Here is a 23,050-nt window from a genome sequence, read left to right as displayed (position 1 = left end):
AGCTTGTAGTTAGAGTACGTGGAGTTCGGACGATCACGATGTGCTCGTTTTGGCCGACTTTGTAGATTGTAACGAAAAAAAAAACATTTATGAGAAGACGTAGTTTGTACTACAAGGACTGGTTAATGGAACCAAGAACCTATTCTCACATTATCTTAGTGAACGAAGACACTGCAATCTCATTGTTATACACGCCTACGTGGACCCGAAACTGCAGGGATAACCGAAAAACACAGATAATTCAAAATACACATGTTTTACCGCAACTTCTATTTACTGCCTTTACTAAATGTGCCGGATGTTCCATCTGAAAGCCCACCGCTTTACTTACGCGTTACTTGCCAGAAGTGTGTGCGAAAGAATCAGTGAGGAAAGATCTATTTGTTTCCTGTTAATAGAAAACTAGGTTGAACATTTCTCATAGAGTTGTTTAGAAAGCGAGCGAGGTGGCGCAGTGGCTAGCACACTGGACTCCCATTCGGGAGGACGACGGTTCAATCCCGCGTCCGGCCATCCTGATTTAGGTTTTCCGTGATTTCCCTAAATCGCTCCAGGCAAATGCCGGGATAGTTCCTTTGAAAGGGCACGGCCGACTTCCTTCTCTGTGCTTCCCTAATCCGATGACACCGATGACCTCGCTATCTGGTCTCCTCCCCCAAACAACCCAACCCCCAACTTGCCAGAAACTGACAACTTACTTTGTAAATTTACAATTAAGCTGATAGTATTTCGTATCATTTATTTCCAGTCCAACTTCGGGAAATTTTTTTGTTTCTATTTTTCATCCATGCGTTTTACTGACGACTGCTCTCATTTTCCGGAGACGCGATACGTCGATATACACAGATCAATGCATACTTTAATGATACATCAATGCATTTTTTTGCCTCGGCGTCCGTGACAAAGGGTTCCTGATCGCCTCGGCTTCGCTCTCTCCCTCTGTCGCACATACTATGCTCACTACGTCATATAGCTGCCAAAATCCCTGTTTATACTCATCTCTGTTTAACAACTGAAGTATGTTTTCGTCAGCTATATCTTCACAACCAAGAATCTCTAATCTAAATGAAAATATTTGTTCTAATAACATCAGATTACTTCACGTTTTGTTCTTTATTTCTTCCAAAATCGCCGAACTCTACACTGATAATCGATACGTCGCATAATCTGCAGCGACATAATAGGAAGCTTGCCGTATAGCGATATGATCGGTATAATTATTTCGGGAACAATGGAACAAACGCACGTCAAACAGGCCTCCTGCCACGCGTAACATCACTGATTAAAAATAAGGATACGATCCTGAGAGCCTTAGCAGCACAGCGATTTCTGTCAAGATGAAGAGGCTGCGAAACCTCTGTTGAACGTATCCGTATACCTCTGTAACATGCGATTGTTGGCTTCGATACCTCATTCCTACCTCTCCCAGGTTTATTTTACGCATAGCCCAATGTACCATTTATTCGCTTCCATTATTGCTTCTGAGAGAGTTCATCTTTGTTTTAGTAACGACGTGCGTATAGTCGACAAGACTGGACGTATCCTCATAAACCAATTAGGTAGGAACAAGTTATGTACCAATGAACACAGGCTAACATAATCGTTTTGGTGGTCCAGAAGTTATAGCATGGGGATGCGTAACGTGGAATTGGCGTACTGACTACGAAGTCTTTGAAGAGGGTACACTTAGCAGACAACCGAATTGTGATTCTGGAGCCCTTCCTCATTTCAGGGGTACATTCGGCTCTTGCTTCATTTTAACAGGCGATAAGGCGCTGCCGGCCGCGGTGGCCGAGCGTTTCTAGGCGCTTCAGTCCGGAACCGCGCGACTGCTATGGTCGCAGGTTCGAATCCTGCCTCGGGCATGGATATGTGTGATGTCCTTAGTTAGGTTTAAGTAGTTCTAAGTTCTAGGGGACTTATGACCTCAGATGTTACGTCCCATAGTGCTCAGAGCCATTTGATAAGGCGCTCCAGGATCGAGAGGATAATCGGCGAGTTGGTTGCCTTACCTGTTCGCCTAAGCCTTTCGGGCATGTGTGGGATGAGTGGGGGAGACACATCGCAGAGCATCCACATGGAGGAAGGAACGCTCTACCACAAGAATTCCTTACCGACAGTCGCAGAGCACGCACTGCTGTTCATAGTGATTAAACGAAGTATTAACGACCATGGCCCGTCGTTTAAAATGTGCAGGGGACCACCATGATTCGCCGTGGCTTCAATGCAATTATTGTCTTTGGATAAAAGTGTCATTTCTGTTTGCCTCATTCTGTACTTCTTTCAGTAACCTTCTGCGCCGTACTGCATCGGTTCTCTTTACGTATGCTCCAAGATTTATCGAGCTATGTCACTTGACAGCGATACGTCATGCGAAAGTTACTCTCGTCCAAGTTGTGCTGACTAGTGTATATGACGTATGCAGCACGTCTCTTTAAGATCCTGTCAACTCTAAAAGGGCCCACCCCACCTACCTCAGCCATGGCTCCCTTCCGCTCTACTCCTCTCCACCCACATCGTAAACCATGTCCGGAATGGCATCCCTCTTCACTCTCCCGAATTCACCCACAAAATCACTCTCTTTGGCACTGACACCAATTGCTACATTCCCACGATACCCCTCTTCCCAGCACTCTAGGCCCGCTCATCTATATATCTGTTTCAGTCAGTCAACACATCGGCTTTTTATTTTTTGAAATTGTGTATATGTTTTTATATTTTGTGAAACATTCAATCTATTAATTAATCACCAAATACACCCTTTATATTTTAAATCATGCAACAGAATCTATGTCTTTTCAGTACGTCGACCATTCATTTTGTGAACAGCCATGTCCAATTTTATAATATATTAAAAAAAGTTCCGTCACATGACTGAAAAGCGGCGATTTGCATCCCCTGACAGCCCATCCCCTGCCCATAAGGGGCGAGAGGAATGAAATGGCAGCACAGAAAAAAAAAATCTTTAACTTACCGCGATAATGCATCTGAAGCAATACCAGTTTCCATATTCTCGAATAAAAGTTTCCAGCTATTTGCTCCATAGCGCCGCTTCGAATGTTGCCTCACAAGTGAGGTTACTTTGTACAAGCCCACAGATTGTCGGTACGCATGCTCAGACATGTGCACGAAGCACAGGTTTGCGTAACTGCAAATCGATCACGCCTCAGGTAGTTTGACTAGCCCGAAAACAGGCAAATTTGCGATAGAGGCGATGAAGTACGGTTGCACGAAGTGCGTGATAATCGATGCTTATCAGCTTCGCTGTTACGTTTGTTGTCTTCTTCAAGCACAAAGACGAGAAGCATGTGGTGGATAAGGGGCAGACGGAAAAGTATTATAATTTCCTTCAAGGGAAACCTGTGCAAGCCTTCTAGAATAATAAAATACACTACTGGCCATTAAAATTGCTATACCAAGAAGAAATACAGATGATAAACGGGTATTCATTCGACAAATATATTATACTAGAACTGACATGTGATTACATATTCAAGCAGTTTGGGTGCATAGATCCTGAGAAATCAGTACCCAGAACAACCACCTCTGGCCGTAATAACGGCCATGATACTCCTGGGCATTGAGTCAAACAGGGCTTGGATGGCGTGTACAGGTACAGCTGCCCATGCAGCTTCAACACGATACCACAGTTCATCAAGAGTAGTGACTGGCGTATTGTGACGAGCCAGTTGCTCGGCCACCATTGAACAGACGTTTTCAATTGGTGAGGGATCTGGAGAATGTGCTGGCCAGGGCAGCAGTCCAACATTTTTCTGTATCCAGAAAGTCCCGTACAGGACCTGCAACATGTGGTCGTGGGTTATCCTGCTGAAATGTAGGGTTTCACAGGGATCGAATGAAGGGTAGAGCCACGGGTCGTAACACATCTGAAATGTAATGTCCATTGTTCAAAGTGCCGACAATGCGAACAAGAGGTGACTGAGACGTGTAACCAATGGCACCCCATACCATCACGCCGGGTGATACGCCAGTTTGGCGATGACGAATACGCGCTTCCAACGTGCGTTCACCGCGATGTCGCCAAACACGGATGCGACCATCATGATGCTATAAACAGAACCTGTATTCATCCGAAAAAATGACGTTTTGCCATTCGTGCACCCAGGTTCGTCGTTGAGTACACCATCGCAGGCGCTCCTGTCTGTGATGCAGCGTCAAGGTAACCGCAGCCATGGTCTCCGAGCTGGTAGTCCATGCTGCTGCAAACGTCGTCGAACTGTTCGTGCAGATGGTTGTTGTCTTGCAAACGTCCCCATCTGTTGACTCAGGGATCGAGACGTGGCTGCAGGATCCGTTACAGCCGTGCGGATAAGATGGTTGTCATCTCGACTGCTAGTGATACGAGGCCGTTGGGATGCAGCATGACGTTTCGTATTACCCTCCTGAACCCAGCGATTCCATATTCTGCTAACAGTCATTGGATCTCGACCAACGCGAGCAGCAATGTCGCGATACGATAAACCGCAATCGCGATAGGTTACAATCCGACCTTTACTACAGTCAGAAACGTGATGGTACCCATTTCTCCTCCTTACACGAGGCATCGCAACAGCGTTTCACCAGGCAATGCCGGTCAACTGCTGTTTGTGTATGAGAAATCGGTTGGAAGCTTTCCTCATGTCAGCACGTTGTAGGTGTCGCCACCGACGCCAACCTTGTGTGAATGCTCTGAAAAGCTAATTATTTGCATATCACAGCATCTTCTTCCTGTCAAATTTCGCGTCTGTAGCACATCATCTTCGTGGTGTAGCAATTTTAGTGGCCAGTAGTGTATTAGTGGCCATTAGTGTACATAAATAATGGTGTTATGGTAATACACCTCCGTAGACGAAAGGGTAATTGGTTCGAATCCTGGTGTTGGAAAATATTTTCATCGCCTTGGTTTCATTGGCTGGAGTAATTAGCACACAGCAAGGGCTGTCAAACCTCTGGCTGAAACTGAAACAAGTGATAGTGGGTCCACTAACGACTACATTGACATAGGGAATCAGTGGTCAGAAGTGTTATGGAGATCAGCAGCGCACACAACATAATAACAACGTATCTCATAGTAACTGTTAAAACGGACGACCGCCAGTCTCAACTACTCGGTGTTCCTGCTAGATGTAATGCCACAGTTCTTGGAGAATGTCCCCTTGTTGCCACCGAAAGCTTGTGGTTTCCTCGCGACGGTGCAGCAGCCCACTTCAATGTAAGTGTCTGGGAGCGCCTGAGTAACACCCACTCTCATTGTTGGATTGGAAGGGGGCACGCTGTCCCATGGTCAGCGCGATCATCGGATCTCACTCCTCTGCCGTTACATCAAGACGTTGGTGTATGAAACTCCTGTACAAACAGATGAAGATCAGCTCTCTAGTGTCCAAGCTGCCTATCTTCCGATACAACAGACGCCAGGGATGTCTGTGAGAGTGTGACAGTATTTCATGCGCCGTTTCTATGCATGTGTTGAGACTGGCGGTCGTTCCTATAAAAATTACTGTGAGTTACGTGTTGTTATGCAGTGTACGATGTGGATGTCTTATGCCGCAGTAAACATGCATTTCCGACCACTCATTCCGTATCTCAATATAATCGTTTGAGGACCCACTGTCACATATTTCAATTTGATACAAAAGGTTTGAGAAACTCTAAATACCATGGAGTGCCTTATCTGGCACTGTCGTTTGTTTACACATTTATTTCCTGAGTCTGGAAGAAAAATCAGCGATTATCGGGACTTCCAGCGAATTCAGACATTCTGTAGCGGAATTTATCGCTTTCGGAACTGGCTATCCAAATCTTTTACAAGAAAAACGAGTATATGGACTCACTCTCACGACGATGTGTGGCAACATCACAAAGGTTAAACACTTAAGTATATACATATATGAAGACAGTAACTGTTCTCGAAAGAACAGATTACTGTTGTTGACCGTGCAGCTTTTCCCTGGAATAAATGATGACTAACTGAAACCCTTAGCTGCCGACACTTAAGTACTTAGGTAAAATTATCGGAAATGCTGTCCGTGACAGCATATCCAATAAAATTCCGTTACAAAAATTGCATAAAGCCTACTCAAACAAATGGAATCCCAGTAACTGGAAATTTCGTTCCACCGAAACTAAACTTCGCTACTAACTGGTGTCTGTCTCCCACAAACTCTCTACACAGTTCAGATACCGTAATTATACATCAGTAATAATTATAGCGAGGAAATGATATGACGGGTGTCGGGCAAAATATTTGGACCTATATTCTAACACGGTATTCGGTTGAGAAAACTATAAAAAAATACAGCGTCGACTAACCGAAAAATTTTACTCCATAGCATGCAAAATACCTGTGAAATTTTAGAGACGATTAGTACGAACAGATAACTCACCATCAAGAAAGTACTCTACATCATAAACGGGACGTGAAATATTAATGTACAACAGATAACCCATTGGCTTCTACGATGGCTACGTACCGGCGGAATATCGACTTCCATGAATTCACTTCCAGCTTCTACAACACAAAGAAATTTGTCGTGAACTACAGACTAAAGGTCACTTAAGTTGCAGCTATCGCATTTCATTTATTTCTTAACACTACATGTGGTCAAGAAAGACGTTGTGTGTTGTGCAATACTCGAGGCCATTTGCACTCAGGTGCGAGATCCACGCCTTCCCTCATACCAATACCGTGGCTGCTAATTGGACAGACCCGACCAGCCGCGACATCACCACTGCGCGACACGCGGAGTGCACGTGGCAAAGATACCAACAGGCTCTTCGGATGCTGACCTGCTGCCTTCCTACGTGTTGAAAAATGATGACAAAGCCTTGTGACGTACACATGCCGACGTTATCATTGTTTACCGTAACAACAGGTCCTCTACTTCGGTTACGCAGTAGAGTGACTTCACATTCCTTCTTGCAATTTTTTTATACTGTTGTAAAGCGGGAAGTGAATCTAAAAATTACATACAGCGACGACCAGAGGTGTACAGCTTATGACAAAGCGAGCGACTCGGCTACATCCACACATTAGGAATTAATGATTTCAGCGAAACTTGGTACACATAGACGTTATTGTCATCATGGGGGTAAGAACCATCTACTTATCATAGTTCGGAAGTTATCGTGCCATAAATAGAGATTTGTGTGAAAAACTACCGAATTGTGTACGACGTTTAAATTTATTACATCTTCGCAAAATATTTCGCGGGCAGTACCCACACACGCCTGTGAATGTAGCAGTACAAGTACACTACTGGCCATTAAAATTGCTACACCAAGAAGAAATGCAGAAGATAAACGGGTATTCATTGGACATATACATTATACTAGAACTGACATGTGATCACATTTTCACGCAATTTGGAAATCAGTACCCAGAACAACCACCTCTGGCCGTAATAACGGCCTTGATACGACTCGGCATTGAGTCAAACAGAGCTTGGATGGAGTTACAGGTACAGTTGCCCATGCAGCTTCAACACGATACCACAGTTCATCAAGAGTAGTGACTAACGTATTGTGACAAGCCTGTTGCTCGGGCACCATTGACCAGACGTTTTCAATTGGTGAGAGATCTGGTGAATGTGCTGGCCAGGGCAGCAGTCGAACATTTTCTGTATCTAGAAAGGCCCGTACAGGACCTGCACCTTGCGGTAGTGCATTATCCTGCTGACATGTAGGGTTTCGCAGGGATTGAATGAAGGGTAGAGCCACGGGTCCTAAATGTAACGACCAATGTTCAAAGTCCGTCAGTGCGAACAAGAGGTGACCGAGACGTGTAACCTATGGCACCCCATATCATTACGCCGCGTGATACGCCAGTATGCCGATGACGAATACACGCTTCCAAAGTGCGTTCACCGCGATGTCGCCAAACACGGATGCGACCGTCATGAAGCTGTAAACAGAACCTGGATTCATCCGAAAAAATGACGTTTTGCCATTCGTTGGTTCGTCGTTGAGTACACCATCGCAGGCGCTCCTGTCTGTGATGCAGCGTCAAGGGTTACCACAGTCATGGTCCCCGAGCTGATAGTCCATGCTGCTACAAACGTCGTCGAACTGTTTCGTGCAGATGGTTGTTGTCTTGGAAACGTCCCCATCTCCTGACTCAGCGATCGAGACGTGGCTGCGCGATCCGTTACAGCCATGCGGATAAGATGCCTGTCATCTCGACTACTAGTGATACGAGTCCGTTGGGATCCAGCACGGTGTTCCGTATTACCCTCCTGAACCCACCGATTCCATATTCTTCTAACAGTCATTGCATCTTGACCAACGCGAGCAGCAGTGTCACGATACGATAAACCGCAATCGCGGTAGGCTACAATCCGACCTTTATCATAGTTGGAAACGTGATGGTACCCATTTCTCCTCCTTATACGAGGCATCGCAACAGCGTTTCACCAGGCAATGCCGGTCAGCTGCTGTCTGTGTGTGAGAAATCGGTTGGAAACTTTCTTCATGTCAGCACGTTGCAGGTGTCGCCACCGGCGCCAGCCTTGTGTGAATGCTCTGAAAAGCTAATGAATTGCATATCACAGCATCTTGTTGCTGTCGGTTAAATCTCACGTCTGTAGCACGTCATCTTCGTGGTCCAGCAGTTTTAATGGCCGGTAGTGTATCTCTCTTTGTGCGTCTGTTTCATAATTTCACGAAGACGTGGAAACGAGGTTTTCTCGATATTATACTAAAAACGCAGTTCATTTTATGATTTAGTTTGTGATAGAGAAATGGAAAAATGAATACTCGAGCGGTACTGGGTTAGTCATATAGTTATCTATATTCCCAACGATTTACAAATTCAGAAGTGCAAGAAGCCGTAGTCTCCAAAATTGGAAAGACTGCAGACTTCGACGGGATGTATGCGGAACTACTCAAATAATGTTTTTTTATTGTGGCTTAAAGGAATCAGCCTGTTTAGTAGTGATCACTCTGAGCACAGAACACTAATTTAGAATAATAGAAAGAAAGCCGAGAGTAATGATTAACAGAACCGATATTTTGACGGTAAATTTAACATCCAAACAGCGTACCTGAAAAGTGGAGGAATTCTCCTACCTAGCATGGAAAATATTGAAATGGTGGACGAAGCATACAAGAGCAGACTAGCGCTGAAAAATAGGGCATTCCTCGCGAAGTCTACCAGTATCAAACATAGACCTGAAAGTGAGGAAGAACATCACGAGATTGTGCGTTTGTAACAAAGAATTGTATGAAAGTGAATCACATACTGAGACGTTTGTGATGTTGTGCTGTAGAAGGATACTGAAGATTAGGCGGACTGACGTCATCAGACATGAGAATGCTCTTCACAAAATCGACGAAGGAAGGAGTACTTTGAAAGCACTGACAAGAAAATGAAGAGAATGAGACGACTTGTGCTAAGGCATTAGGGAATAACTTCAATGATAATAGACGAAACTGTAGAGGGTAATAACTGCAAGGAAAGGCGAAAAGGGAATAACTTCCATGACAATAGACGAAACTGTAGAGTGTAATAACTGTAAAGAAAAGGCAGAGATCGGAATATAACCAATAACTAAATGTCGGTACAAAGCTGGAAATGAGCTCCTATTTGCGAACATGAACCACCATCCGCTGTGTATTGGAAGATGGCACTAGAGATTTGTGCCGTATCGGTACTCGAACCCAAATTTTCCGCTTTATGCGAGTTGTCTCCTTAAAAGCTTCGGCTATCTGTGCACGAGTCACGGTCAGACCGAAGCTTCTACCTGTCGTGGTCTTCGTGTCACAACCTGCACTCGTACATTACGTATATTCTCGTCTAGGAAGGACATATTTATTGAGAGTTGAGGGCTTGGTATTGGCAATACGGAATATCAGTGCCTGTGTTATTTCTATGATACGATATTCTTTCACCCTTGCATATATTTCCAACTTTCGCACTTATTCGCCAATACCAGGTTGTCGACTCTCAATAAACATGTCCTTCCTGGTCGGGAATGCAGGTTCTGATACATGGCCGACGGCATATGAAAGTTTGGGTCTGGCTGAGATTAGTGCATGGATAGCCGAAGCGGTTAAGGTGACCGCTCGCGCAAAGCGGGAAATGCGGGTTCTACTCACGGTCCGGCATAAATTTTCACTGTCGTCGTTGCAATATGCAACCAATGGTGGTCGTTTACGCAATTGCGAGTACATTACCTATATATCCTGACGGCTGTAGTCACTCCGGTGCCTGTTGCCTCCCACTGCTATTTCGTCGCCAATACAAAGCGCTGAGAAGTTGTTTGGGTCCAGTACGCTCCACCCCTAACAATGCACTCTCTATTGACTCACAAGAACCTAAAATCCATCTACGATGGCGATGTATCGCGTGAGATTTCTTCTTAAGAGGAGTCACTATGAATCCAATAATCTGAAATCGATTGTCTCGAACCTAACCGCACAGTGCTTCACTGGGCGCTTCTGGATCACAAGAACTCTTCTTCCCGCAGAGCAAGCATATTTAAACAGAAGGTTTTAAGTACGATCATTAGAGATAATATCGGAGTCCCATCCCCATGGAAACTAATATATGGAAAACGCTACTTCTTTTTGTTCTACATTGTTAACTTACTATGTTAAACGGTTTTCGTCTTACAAAGCCCTCATCACATATATATATATACTGACTATTGTCGGCAAAGAAGTTAGAAAACTTGTAATCGACATTAGAAAGAAAGAAACACATATAGATTGAAGCACAAACGCACAGTAAATGACATCTTTCACAGTGTGGTGATAATGCAATGCGCAAAGTAAATATAAAGGAAAGCATGATTACATAGCAGTTCATATATAATTAAAAAACCAACAAAAAGAAACTGCTACTTGACAATGCTACTTCAAGAGCTGTAAAACATGAACAAACTACAGAATACATGAAGAACTTAAGCAATATCAGTAACATAAAAAGAAATGAATAAATGCTGGGTAAGAGGGAAATGTGAGTGAACACACAGTAAATGCCATATTTGTGGTGGAACTGCATTTTAAGAAATAAAAAGTTGAAGAGTATATAAACTCACATTCCTCCATTCTGCTGCGTTTAATCACTTCTGTATATCTTATTGATATTGCTTAAGTTCTTCAGATATTCTTTCGTTTTACTGGTTTGTGTATCACACTCTATGTTTTACACCTCCTGGAGCAGCCTTGTCGAATACTAATTTTATATTATTTTATTGTGGGTTTCCTTATTATTATAAACTGTTATGTAGGCATGATCTTTCCAGTTTGTTTAGAGATTTTTCCTGTTTGATCCCTTTATATTTATTTATTGTTCGAATTTTTACTGTTTGCATTGCATTACTACCACAATGTCAAAGATGTCAGTCTGTGCGTTCGTGCTTCAATCTAGATGTGCAACTTCTTTCTTTCCATGTCTTTTGCAAACATTGTAACTTTTTTGGCGACAATAGTCAGTAAATTACTTATGATGGTCTTGTAAGCCGAAAACGGGTTAACACGAAAAATTAATACTATAGAACAAAAGCAAATCAGCGCTTTTCATTTATTATAACATCGTTCTACCAACAACCGACGGAATATTCTGTTATCATGAAACCATCTTGCCTAGGTGTCTCGCTCCTCCAGTAACAAGACTCAAATTTAACCACATACGTTTCTGTACACATTTTCACGTGATTCATATCGAAGAGAGACATTTCCGCTCTTGTAGAGGACAAGACGACGCAGATCACCTTTGATTTGGGTGCTTGGGACTACATGGGAGTACCCAATCCTTTTACAAGAACTTGTAAAGCTTGGTCACCCTTTGCCAAACTGCGTTATGACTTTGTTAGGAAAGCAGGATCACAGTATAACGACAGATGCACTGTAGCTGCAGGTATCCGCAACTAGAACCACAGTATCATAGGAATGGCGTTTATCACAGAAAACAACGGTTTTCGGCTATAGCGGCTTTTTTTGCACGTCAGATTAACCTGATTTTTAAACCCGCTCACAATAACCGGTTTTCGGTGTTTTAGTCCTTTTATTTCTTGTAATACACGCAGAAATCGAACAAAAAATAAAAAATTTCGCCTCCGTCAGTTTCAAGGTACATAGAAACAAAATATTAAATTTAACAGGCAAGTAAAAGAAAACATAGCCCATCTACCGTTCTATGCTTTTCTCGAAAGATGAGAAGTGGTTGAATACTACAAAAAAAATCATTAGTATTCTCCGACTGATACTAATTTTTGAAACTCTCTTCAAAAAACCACACTGCAGTCAGGGATCATAACACTACCTGGGCATTGCCAAAGTCAGTGCTGACCAGTTAAAACTGATATTGTAGAACTTTCTTTTTCGCGTTAATTTGTCCGTTTTCAAGAGCTACAATACGGCATACAATGTAGACACAGGAAGCAAATCAGATACTTTCTATTTTTATTGTATACTATGAATGAACTGTTGTTTAGTTTTTACGCTACTGGCCATTAAAATTGCTACACCAAGAACAAATGCAGATGATAAACGGGTATTCATTGGACAAATATATTATACTAGAACTGACATGTGATTACATTTTCACGCAGTCTGGGTGCATAGATCCTGGTAAATCAGTACCCAGAACAACCACCTCTGGCCGTAATAACGGCCTTGATATGCCTCGGCATTGAGTCAAACAGAGCTTGGATGGAGTTACAGGTACAGCTGCCCATACAGCTTCAACACGATACCACAGTTCATCAAGAGTAGTGACTGGCGTATTGTCATGAGCCAGTTGCTCGGCCACCATTAACCAGACGCTTTCTGTTGGTGAGACATTTGGAGAAGTGCTGACCAGGGCAGCAGTCGAACATTTTCAGTATCCAGAAAGGCCCGTACAGGACCTGCAATATGCGGTCGTGCATTATCCTGCTGAAATGTAGTGTTTCGATGGGATCGAATGAAGGGTAGAGCCACGGGTCCTAAATGTAACGACCAATGTTCAAAGTCTGTCAGTACGAACAAGAGGTGACCGAGACGTGTAACCAATGGCACCCCATACCATTACACCGCGTGATACGCCAGTATGCCGATGATGAATACACGCTTCCAAAGTGCGTTCACCGCTATGTCGCCATATAGGATGCGACCGTCATGAAGCTGTAAACAGAACCTGGATTCATCCGAAAAAATGACGTTTTGCCATTCGTACACCCAGGTTCGCCGTTGAGTACACCATCGCAGGCGCTCCTGTCTGTGATGCAGCGTCAAGGGTTACCACAGCCATGGTCTCCGAGCTGATAGTCCAAGTTGCTGCAAACGTCGTCGAACTGTTCGTGCAGATGGTTGTTGTCTTGGAAACGTCCCCATCTGTTGACTCAGCGATCGAGACGTGGCTGCGTGATCCATAACAGCCGTGCTGATAAGATGCCTGCCACTCGACTGCTAGTGATACGAGTCCGTTGGGAGCCAGCACGACATTCCGTATTACCCTCCTGAACTCACCGATTCCATGTTCTGCCAACAGTCATTGGATCGCGACCAACGCGAGCAGTAATATTGCGATACGATAAACCGCAATCGCGATAGGCTACAATACGACCTTTATCAAAGTCGCAAACGTGATAGTACGCATTTCTCCTCCTTACACGAGGCATCACAACAACGTTTCACTAGGCAACGCTGGTCAACTGCTGTTTGTGTATGAGAAATCGGTTGGAAACTTCCCGCACGTCAGGGCGTTGTTGTTGTCGCCACCGGCGCCAACCTTGTGTGAATGCTCTGAAAAGCTAATCATTTGCATATCACAGCATCTTCTTGCTGTCGGTTAAATTTCGCGTCTGTAGCACGTCATCTTCATGGTGTAGCAATTTTAATAGCCAGTAGTGTAATTTATTACTGTTACCATACTTTAGTTTCTCTTTTATTGTTTCATAACGATGGAGGAGTAATCTTCAATCTTTTAAAGCAAATGCAGTACTGTACTTCATTGCTACGTCATTAAGTAAAATGATTCCAGACTAGGATTGGTGCCATTCTGCAATCCGACGGAATACTACCGTGCAGATCAGGTGGGGACAAGCCTTGCATACTACATGTACACGTATACTTGAAGCCACTACACATGGCAACAGGGAAACAAGTTTCTCAGTAACGCTGTACCACTTTTAATGCCATGTGCTTGTTGCTCGTTGCCGGCCGCGGTGGTCTAGCGGTTCTAGGCGCACAGTCCGGAGCCGCGCGACTGCTACGGTCGCAGTTTCGAATCCTGCCTCGGGCATGGATGTGTGTGATGTCTTTAGGTTAGTTAGGTTTAAGTAGTTCTAAGTTCTAGGGGAGTGATGACCATAGATGTTTAGTCCCATAGTGCTCATAGCCATTTGAACCATTTTTTTGTTGCTCGCTTCTCTCGGCATTGTTATTAAAATAGCCCTGATTGCTTTTCGCATTTTCTGTAATAGCGCAATATTTCAAACCTATGCAAGTTTTACATATTAAAGTTACTCCTTTTTTTAAAATAACGAAAAATTTTAGCATTGCTGCTATAGCCAAGTGATATATCGGTTTCCTTACTCAGTTATTATTAAAAAAAAAAAAAAAAGGATACCTGTTCTAACCGACACCGAACAAACACCAGAAACTACCGATTATTCAGACCTAAAATACCGGTATCTGTTTTAACTGGTCTATTTCTCTACCATATAACTAACAATGGTATGCACAAAAGTGTTCTATCATATTTGATACTAACAGTGATCACACGGTATTCGTCTAACTGAAACTACGTATGTTCTGTCTACAACACTAATTTCCTGTCATTCCCTGTATACTTAATGTGAGTATGAGCTGGTTCTATGGTGTGCGATAAATACCAATAAATTCATTTTAAATAAATGATGTCAATGGATGTCAAGACTACTGAGAGTTGTACAGATTGTCACTGGTGATGAAATCGGGGCAGGCCGAATCAAAGTAGCGAAAAGAGAGATTAGACTCTAAAATAAAAAAAAAAAAATAGAAGCGGGGTCAAGTGGACCACCGTGAAAGGAGTATATTGCGGCACAAACGTATGTGGCACCAGAATAAGATAAGAATATTAATAAATCAAAATGAAACTTGTATACTATAAACGATGAATGTCTCTGATAATCTCGATAATGCGATCGCTGACTGTGCGCGACCGCAGAGCCAAAGATTGTAGTTTTGTTGGAATAAGAGAGCTCTGGGCGCACAGTCGTAGGTAGCTGTCTGTGAGGGAAAGACGATGGAGTAGGCAGTCTCTGTAGTGTGCTGTGTGAAGCCACCAAGAGTTAGATTAATTTAGGTATGTCAGTATTGTTGAACATGGAAGGAGAAGTCTTCATGAAAGTAAGGTAAACATTTAAATAATTATGATTTCTGTTTTTGTCAACGCGTAGGTATAGATGAGTTGGCTGATAATTTGTAATGTTTGAGTAACCCCAGAATGTACGCAAATTGTTTTGAGAAAAAGACTAGTTGGATATTTCATTTTTGTAATGCTTTTAAGATTTGTTAACAGAGCTATGTGTAATTTCATGATTTGAATTTATGTTGGATTAATGAAGTTAGATAACACTTGCTGTATAAATTTCATTGTTTGTGAATCATTTGCGAGTGATGTAGCTTCAATTGTCAGATGTTTTAGAACAGCCAAACTTGAATATAACTTGGCTAAAAAAAGAATCTGAGAGAGAGTAATTCACTATAATCAGTACCGCCTCCCAGTCCAGGTCATATACTTTTTAAAGAAGTGTAATTTTCTTAAATGTTCTCGTTTACCAGCCAAATGAATTTCATGTGCCTTTCAAGTATTGTGGCCAGCATTGCACAGTGCTGAGCATGTAGCTAGCATTCATATTTTATATGAGAGACCAGAATGTATCGCGTTAGTCCGTTGCTGCTTTAGAGGTATGACAATTTAATTTATTTGCTATGTGCACAGGGACCAAAGTTATCAGTTTTGAGCAGGGCCAGATGATTCACTGCCTAAGGAGCTGAATTTATTTTGTAGTGACTGTATTTCGTTATTAGTACTGGAAGTTGCATTACCCAATCGATTCGTGTACAGTTTTGCTAACAATAACACAGAATAAACACACCACTTGCAGTTACAACACTCTACACGATAGTTCGAGTTCTGTATCCATTCCACAGATCAAACTTCATTCAACGTAATCTTTTCTTATAATTTTATTAAAAAAAGAACGTTACAATTGTCAAACAACTTACATCATTTCCCTGTCGAAACAAGGAAATGTCCTACACTTTACCTAATGCAACAGACTTATTTTACACTGTTCTGCCAAATAAAAATTACTGGAACGATTGATTCTAAACAGAAAAGTACCATAAATTCAAGCTATTTCTTTCTGCTGAACAACCTGTATGAATCGTGACAGTAGTGACCAGATTCCCCTCCTCCTTCTCCCATTTGGACAATGACTTTGAAAAAGATGAAAAAATGTTACTGTGAACCTAGCCGTGATCTCTCTGCACTGTTTTCTTAACAAAGGACTGTTCCAAATGTGTTCCGACCTTATCCAAGTCCTAATATTTACCAAAAATCCACCGCAAAGTTCAGTTCTCTCTCCTACACTATTCAGACTATACACCCATGACGTCTAACTAATTTATGGACCTAGCCATCTGTTTTGTGATTAACGGACAGAAATCCTAGAGTCAGAAAATGTTGTGGCAGAAAATTCACACCTAATGGCCGCTATCGACAGGGAATCTCAAGTTGATTCCGTATTTCTAGATTTCCGGACAGCTTTTGACACCGTTCCCCATAAGCGACTTCTAATCAAGCTGCGGGCCTATGGGGTATCGTTTCAGTTGTGCGACTGGATTCGTGATTTCCTGTCAGGAACGTCGCAGTTCGTAGTAACAGACGGCAAATCATCGAGTAAAACTGAAGTGATATCAGGTGTTCCCCAGGGAAACGTCCTGGGACCTCTGCTGTTCCTGATCTGTATAAATGACCTGGGAGACAATCTGAGCAGTTCTCTTAGGTTGTTCGCAGATGATGCTGTAATTTACCGTCTAGTAAGGTCACCGAAGACCAGTATCATTTGCAAAGCGATTCAGAAAAGATTGCTGTATGGTGTGGCAGTTGACGCTAAATAACGAAAAATGTGAGGTGATCCACATGAGTCCCAAAAAAAAAAAAAAAAAAAAAAAAAAAAAAAAAAAAAAAAAAAAAAAATCCGTTGGAATTAGGTTACTCGATAAATAGTACAATTCTCAAGGCTGTCAATTCATCTAAGTGCCTGGGTGTTAAAATTACGAACAACTTCAGTTGGAACGACCACATAGATAATATTGTGGGGAAGGCGAGCCAAAGGTTGCGTTTCATTGGCAGAACACTTAGAAGATGCAACAAGTCCACTAAAGAGACAGCTTACACTACACTCGTTCGTCCTCTGTTAGAATATTGATGCACGGTGTGGGATCCTTACCAGGTGGGATTGACGGAGGACATCGAAAGGGTGCAAAAAAGGGCAGCTCGGTTTGTATTATCACGTAATAGGGGAGAGAGTGTGGCAGATACGCGAGTTGGGATGGAAGTCATTAAAGCAAAGACGTTTTTCGTCGCGGCGAGATCTATTTACGAAATTTCAGTCACCAACTTTCTCTTCCGAATGCGAAAATATTTTGTTGAGCCCAACCTACATAGGTAGGAATGATCATCAAAATAAAATGAGAGAGATCAGAGCTCGAACAGAAAGGTTTAGGTGTTCGTTTTTCCCGCGCGCTGTTCGGGCGTGGAATGGTAGAGAGATAGTATGATTGTGGTTCGATGAACCCTCTGCCAAGCACTTAAATGTGAATTGCAGAGTAATCATGCAGATGTAGATGTAGATGTAGAATGCATAAAAATTCGTGCTCAACCCAGATAAACTGAAAACAGAAATTGCAGTATTTCTCCTGTGTAACGAAAAAGCACACTACTGACTTCAGATAATGTTCAGATCGATGCATTCCAGTGTAACACAACTCCAAAGACCCTGGGGTTCACTTAGGATAGCACACTGACCTACCGACGCCATAGTCTGATAAGAGCGATAAAAGGGAAAAAGCTGTGACAGTTTATTGCAAAGGCTAATTCGAACTTGTTGGGGAGCCGAAGCAAACACTCTGAGGACAACAACGTTGGCTTGGATTTTTTCTTCGTATGAGGTGTATTCAGTTGTAGTTCTCAACTCCCACACCCACAACAGTTCAGCTTTGATAAGCCATGCATATTGTGTCTGCTACGCTTCTGCGTACACATATCCAGAGACTCCCTGTGATAAGCAACATCATTCTAATTCACGTAAGAAAACAGCAAATTCAAACTCGATTTTGGATAAGAACGCAGAAAAACGAATCTCCCCACCTACTCGATAAGGTTCAACAATCTTACTCGTTAACCGTTGTGTAGCCTGTTAGCCAGTGCTTTCGATCCGGAGGATGCCTAGAAATTGGAGTAGTCATATTCACTCCAACAAAGCTTCTTGTGAGTTGAAATCCGTATCGGCAAACTACCTCGTGCTACTTTGTATAAACTCATCCGTATCAGGCGTGGAATAGGCAAAACTTGTAACGCTTGTATTTTGAACTTCGGATGTTGAAAATGTTGGAATTAGAACTGAGATCTCCCTTTTGCCGGATCTGACCACTTGTTGACGATGCGTTCCTACCGTTTCATTTTTTCTCCAAGATTGAAAACTCCTCAAAGTCTCCACGAAAGGCACGAGTCTGGACTTGAATCCCGTTCGGGCACAAAAATTTCCGTTGTGTCAATTCAAGTTGTAGCATGTCCACACCGAACTGCAAACGAAAAGTGATTACTTTTATTCGTACTTCAATCCGCTGTCAGCAATAACGATTGGTGTCGGTTTCGACTCCCAATCAGACACACAACTGTTCGTAACATTATTTCCAGTTCAGACATATGTACATCTCTCTAATGATTAAATAATGCGGCATTTAACTTCTACTTGAGCCAGGATCGATTCCAAGTAGGGCAACACTTTTTAGTTTCGTCATTCACTCACAATCATGTCGCTACAGGTACTGGATTCGAATTCTCGCACGATATTTTACGCCGCCTCATTTCAAGTTTAAACATGTGACTGAAACCATATATGAGGTTTTTCGTAGTTAAAAACTACACTAATTCCTGTATTGGACTCCTAAGCGCAGGTCCTCTACAAGATGTTTTGTCGTGTAATTTCTAGTCAGTCGCTCCTTCACTTATACTGTATCATATACACAGAAAAATTTCATCTACGCTTAAAATTTATTTATTTAGTTAGTTTTAGGGGCTATCAGTTTTTAGGTAAAATTTCATCAATGAAATAGCATGAGTCGTCCAGAGGAGTGATTTTAAATTAGATTTAAAACTTGCTTCGCTACCTGTCAAACATTTTATGTTATTGGGCAAACGATCATAACTTTTTGTTGCTGCATACTGAACTTCTTTCTGAGTGACCGATACAATGGGTAATAACAGTCATTTTTCCCTCTACTGTTGTAGGTATGTTCTTCTCAGATTGTGATGGACTGTTTATGACTGATTTCATTAACGTATATGTGTACTGCGTAGGCGCAATTAAAATGCCTAGTTCATTGGAGAGGTACCTGTATGACGTCCGTGCGTGAACACTCCGTATTATTCTTACTGCTTGCTTTTGTGTAATAAGTACTTTTTTTCTAAGTAATGAATTATCCAAGAATATTATTCTGTATGATGCAAATGAGTGGAAATATGCAAAATATGTCAGGAGTTTGACACGTTTGTTTCCAAGTCTAGCAACTGTACGAAGAGCAAAAAGAGCTGAATTGTACTGTTGGAGAAGCGCAGTAGTGATGGTAGGCTGCTCATGTAAATCTGACTATTTGTATTTAAAACTATATGGTTGTATGTGTGGTTTCTTTTTTTTCACATGCATTCATTTTATGTCTTATTCACACATTAAATTTGTGTCCTGTATGTAGTAAATCCACGTAGTACCCATTTCTACCAACTGATGTCTCACATCTACCCATTTCTCTGCACATAGCCTACACTGTATCACACTCCACATTAATAAGAATTACTCTGTATAAAGAAAATTATTAATTTTCCTACTTTGTATGAGATCTGTAGTGATTCTTGGCAACTCATGTACATTGAACTATTTAGAGCTATATGGTTTTGTATGTACGTTTTTATCTTTTTTTTTACACTAACGTTCATTTTAGGTATTGTTCATCTATCCCATTTGCTGTTATGTAGGTAGTAAATTCGCATATTACCTATTTCGTCCAATGATTTGTCACATCTAGACACTTCTCTGCACATAACCTGTACTGTAGAACATTGTGCTTGTTGTTGCTCACATGCTTCAAGGCTGACTGAGGGATCATGTGAACTGTATAGAGGAAGAGGTTGAAGTGGGTGTAAGAGGTGAGGAGGCAGGGAGGTTGGCTGGTGAGGCACCGTGTGTGTGCGTGTGTGTGTTTCTGTGTGTGTGTGTGTATGTGTGTGTGTGTGTGTGTGTGTGTGTGTGTGTGTGTCAACTAACTCCTTTTTTGTGGTAAACTGTGAGTTAGTCTGAGTAATGTTCTTGTGTTATTGCTCTTTTTGTAGCTGAGCATCTATTCATTTTCAGTTCTGGCTTCCGTATGAAATATTCATCCAGTAGAGTGAACAGCCCCTTTCTTTTGTAGTTATGGTATAAGACTGTCATATCTGTTTACACCCCTGTGCGCTGGTGATTTTAGTTTTTAGATGGTCTCCATATGCGGAGTTGGTACATTCACTCTTTAATACAGTCTTTGTACCTGATATTAATATTTCTTACAGTCATCCCAATGTGTTTAAAATTGCAGCTATTACATGTCAATTCATATATTCATATACAAACACATAACAGTAACATACAATGCACATTCACACTAGGAAACACATTCGTTAGCACAAAAAGGCACACCATAACATTCCACAACTACAGCACACACAAGATTAATAGCGCCTTCGGAACACATGAATTTAATACACTCTTCATCACAGATAGCAAAATGTGAATGGAACTAAAAGTATGTCAGCAAAGAAAGATAAATTCAACAACTAAGAAGTGAAACTTCCTGGCAGATTGAAACTGTGTGCCGGACTGAGACTCGAACTCGGGACCGTTTCATATCAGCGCACACTCCGCTGCAGTGTGAAAATCTCATTCTGGGAGCTAAGAAGTGTATGAATTAACATGCTATAGCTACAGCTTTAAATACAGTGGGATGACTGTAAGAAATTTAGTTTCAGGTACAATGAACATGTAAGGCCACTGAAGAGTGAATGTACCCACTCCACATATGCAGAATATCTAAGACAAGAAACTCTCCATCACTCTAGGATTAAAAGATACGTAGCAGTCTTATGCCTTAACAATAAACGGAATGGAACGCACACACTGAAGGAATAATATTTGAGGCAGAAGTTCAGAAAAAATAGAATAATGAGAAAAAGAGAACAAAATGCAAATTAATTCACAGTTTATCATAAAAATTTAAAAAAATGAGAAAGAAATTGACACATCCACACACCCGCCCATCCACCCAATCATTCACTCACACACACACACACACACACACACACATACAGAGAGAAAGAGAAAGAGAGAGAGAGAGAGAGAGTACCTCATCACCCACCTTCCCTGCATCCCCACCCCTACACCCCACCCACATCGCCGGCCGGAGTGGCCGTGCGGTTCTAGGCGCTACAGTCTGGAGCCGAGCGACCGCTACGGTCGCAGGTTCGAATCCTGCCTCGGGCATGGATGTGTGTGATGTCCTTAGGTTAGTTAGGTTTAATTAGTTCTAAGTTCTAGGCGACTGATGACCTCAGAAGTTAAGTCGCATAGTGCTCAGAGCCATTTGAACCAACCCACCCACATCCACCCACTCCACTTCCCATGACCTGCGAGTCAGCCCTGAAGCATTTGAGCAAGAACAAATGTAGTGTGCTACAGTATAGGTTATGTGCAGAGAAATGTCTATATATGACATATCAACTGGAAGAAACGTGTACTACGTTACTATATACAGAACAATAAATGGAATGCATGAAGAAGACATAAAAATAATATAAAAGTAAAAAAATACACACAGTCATATAGTTTAAATAGAAATAGATGTACATGAGCTGCCAAGAATCGCTGCAGATTTCACTCAAAAATAGGAATAATTAAATGGTTTTCTTTGTACTATAGACCACAGGTAATCACTAGCATGAATGGGCGAAGTGTTTGGTACACAATAACAAGTTCAGTTGTAAAAGACAGAATTTATCTTATCTATATGATAAAGCGTAATTGAATGCCATTTATTGTAATAAATTTGAATTACAAATGTAGACTGTGTCGTCTCTAATAAAGTGTTTCCTGATATTTGGATTATTGTGGTACTATTCTGCATCTGGTCTTACAACCGTACAGAGCAGCTCTCTGTTGTGGTCTCTTGTAGTAACCATTTTGTATAGTCAGTCGACTGTACCGTAAAGACAGCAGAGGATCTACAAGGCAGGTAGCATATGTGGGTTGGTTACAAATCAGACGGAATGCAAGTCTGGTCTTCCAGATAGTTTTGAGCGTGATACTACTTGTACACAGAAAAAATATGAGGAAGAGCAATCTCACGCTAGAAAAAAAATCAAATTGCTCTCCAAAGCATGAGAGAAGTAACAGTTACCTTGAGTAAGAGTTCTGCCTCCTGCAATTGACATACTACTGCGGTGAGAAGTGATCTCATGTGCGAGTCTAGTGACAACTTTATATATGGTTCCCAGATAGACGTGGGATCGCCGAATTGCGAGAAATGTGTTATTATCGTACATGACTACTGCTATCTCGCTCTGCGAACAACGAGTGTGTTATGACGTAGCGCTGTGGGATCAGTCAATGCTGCCAGAGCACTACGCGAACAGTGATAAGGCAGCCTGCACCTTGGACTCGTAAGACACGATCTTTGTTGCTTTAATATTTAAGTTTCTTTACTACGACTCCCGTAACTTTAAGAGAATAGTGAATCGTTTTGCGGAAGTCAAAACAACTCGGTGTCGAGA

General features: G+C 42.0%; 1 protein-coding gene across 1 annotated transcript in view; it reads right to left on the bottom strand.

The window, feature by feature from the left end:
* The window catches only part of LOC126177149 (UDP-glucosyltransferase 2-like), an 84,056-nt gene extending 61,350 nt beyond the window's left edge, over positions 1-22,706 (bottom strand). The window contains exon 1 of the mRNA XM_049924426.1: positions 22,678-22,706. The gene's annotated coding sequence lies outside the window, so the exon portion shown is untranslated. The remainder of the gene's footprint in view (positions 1-22,677) is intronic.
* Positions 22,707-23,050: the final 344 nt, after the last annotated feature.

Source organism: Schistocerca cancellata, chromosome 3 (genome assembly GCF_023864275.1).
Source record: "Schistocerca cancellata isolate TAMUIC-IGC-003103 chromosome 3, iqSchCanc2.1, whole genome shotgun sequence".
NCBI lineage: Eukaryota > Metazoa > Arthropoda > Insecta > Orthoptera > Acrididae > Schistocerca > Schistocerca cancellata.
Note: the sequence above shows the minus strand (reverse complement) of the source record. Positions and strands in the feature narration are given on the sequence as shown.